We start from the raw sequence: 2,902 nt of genomic DNA on the forward strand, positions 1-2,902 counted from the left end.
CTAAAGCATGTGGGCAATTTCTTGCATTTTGTTTTAATTGAATTCTTCTATATTTAAATGACCAAAATCAGCCCTGGTTTTATTTTCAGCTAAAGGTATCCTTCACAGATGGAAAACTGCCCAGACTGCATGAAATATGACATGACTAGACTCTTGCTTGATATATCCCCAGTGCCCGGCACATAGTAGGTCCTAATTTGTTTTGAATAAATATGGAAGGTCTAACACCCTGAAGAGTTAAAGAAGGCAAAGCAGTTCTATGACAATTTGCCAGACTCCCAGATAACTGTAAATTCAAAACACACATGATAAGCACTGATGAAATCCTGGAACCTCTCGGTAACTGGCTTGTAGAGAATATACTGCCTTCTCCAGAGGGCAAAAGTGCTGGTAAGTCTGACCTTCATTACAGCAAGAGACTGGCCCCTGGTGGTGATGAAGTGGATGGAATCACCATTCTGAGACAGAACCATATACGCTGCTAGCTCCCATTTCCACATTTTTCAGACCTCACTACTTGGGGGAGAATGTTAATTTTTATTTTAATCATAGGAAATATCCCCTACCTCAAAGGATAACACACACACCGACTTCTTTTCTTTTAAACCTAAGCCAACTTTTCTGGAATGAATTTATTCCTTGTATCATAAAAAAATTCCTTACAAGAAAACTTTTCCAAATCCTGTAGGATCAGTATAGTACTGGACACATTACATAGCCTTCAATAAACGCATGAAATAAAAATTTAAACTTAAAGAAGGGAATAATAATGTAGCAAAGTATCCTCATTAACATAGATTCAGATTTCTTCATTAAAATATTGTTTCAAATTGAGTAAACTTTCAAATGATGCACAAGTGCACATACTTTCACGATCTTTCAATTTAAAAATCTAACTTTTAAATAAAAATCAAGAGTGCCTAGAAAAAAATTTTACTTAGAAATTTACCTTAGAAAAAAATTTTCACTTACTTCATAGTAAATATACTATGAATAACGTAAAAAGTCACGAAGTATAACCACCCACGTTGCAGACAGTTTACATCATGGAAGGTTTAAATCTGGTTACGTGGCACTACCTCTAGAAAATTTTACTTAGAAATTTACCTTAGAAAAAAATTTTGCTTGAAAAAAATTTTCCTGGTAAAAGAGCCCCGCCTCTACCCGCAAAGGGTCCTTTCTTACACAATGAGAATTTGTTTCTGACCTGTTAACTGTCAATAAAAACTTGAGCTAAAGCTCTCTCAAGACTAATGAACACATCTGGCATGGAGTTGAACTTTCAGATAGCCTGTAAAAGATCACACGAAACAGCCACTTAATCCTTAGAAGAATTGTAATTCCATTTTCTTCAGTAAAAATGTTAAAAATAGTAATTGGAGTAAAAATACAGTGTTAATGCCAGCAAGGCACAAACTGCTACATAAAGGTGAAGTGCACTGCCACATTTCAAGCCAAAAATCACTCTCAAATTCTGAGCTGGGTTCCTCTTAATTATAAATTTCAGAGATGAACTGTACAAAATCTAATCTAAGCAGGAGCATCTGATAATTTTCTCTCCCATGTCCATGTAAATTCCAATTCATATTTCTGAGCAGAAAAGCCAAAAACAATCTTATATATTAATCTTATATATAGTATATCTAGTATAGTATATATATTGTGTGTGCGTGTGTGTGTATATAGAAATATCTAAGATTTTATTATGTATATATGAATTCTTAAAGCTTTTTGCAATCTACCGTAAATCTAAAGAAACGTATAGCATGGATCAATTATATATGAGTATCAAGTAAAATTCATAAAAGTTTTCACTGGTAAACCTGTAACCTAACATGGCCACATAATGTATATTTTTCTGCATTTATTTGGCTCTTATCACTGGACTATTTCCTGTGGAGACAATCATCTTTCTGAGTATGTCTGTTCTCTAACTTGAATATCAAGGGCAGAGATTCTGTCTTTTTATTAGCCTTATTTAGCACCATGAACATTCTGGGACAATAAACTTTGGATACAAACGACTCAGACTATCTGGGTCTTAAGTGATTCCTTAAGTCCTAGTGGAGAGGAAGGTAAATCCATGAAGGGAGACCATCATATATACCAAGCGACTTGCTGTTGGGTGTTATCCAGAAACCAACCTGTTGGATTTTAAAGATTGGAGATTGACTTTCTCTCTCAGGGAGAAACGGGTTGCCCTATTGAATGCAAAATTTCCCTAAAGCCTCAAACTCCTCTTTGGATTCTGTTTCGGGATTTTATTAACACAAAGAAAACAACCAAATTTATGATTTGGTACAGGGGATATTAGGATAAAATAATAGAGAAGACACAGGAGATCAGTCTTTGGTGGTTTTAATATACAGGCTCTAGCTCTCTGACAAGTCAATTAAGAAAAAAGTAAAAGCACTTAAGATTCCATTCTCCTTGGAAAGGAAAGGAAAGGCTTAAGTAATGGTAAAGAGGTTTGTAAGTGTGGGATACCAGGCTCATGCCTGTTTATATATGGACACTAGCTACAATTGAGAAAGGAGAAGTTCTGGAACTCTAGAATACATCACTGTAGAACGTACTGTTCTGAATGTTTAAATTTGGTTCCGTTTTAAAACTAGTTAAAATGCTCTCTCTTCAGCTGATTTTTTACTAATTTGTTTTCCAACATAAGAGATATAGAGGGGTGAGTTTAAAAATACACTGAACAGGGCTTCCTTGGTGGTGCAGTGGTTGGGGGTCCGCCTGCCGATGCAGGGGACCCGGGTTCGTGCCCTGGTCCGGGAAGATCCCACATGCTGCGGAGCGGCTGGGCCCGTGAGCCGTGGCCGCTGAGCCTGCGCGTCCGGAGCACAGGCTCCGCAACGGGAGAGGCCACAACAGTGAGAGGCCTGCGTACCGCAAAAAA

The sequence above is a fragment of the Lipotes vexillifer genome, unplaced genomic scaffold, assembly GCF_000442215.2.
Source record: "Lipotes vexillifer unplaced genomic scaffold, Lipotes_vexillifer_v1.1 scaffold37, whole genome shotgun sequence".
NCBI classification, from domain to species: domain Eukaryota; kingdom Metazoa; phylum Chordata; class Mammalia; order Artiodactyla; family Lipotidae; genus Lipotes; species Lipotes vexillifer.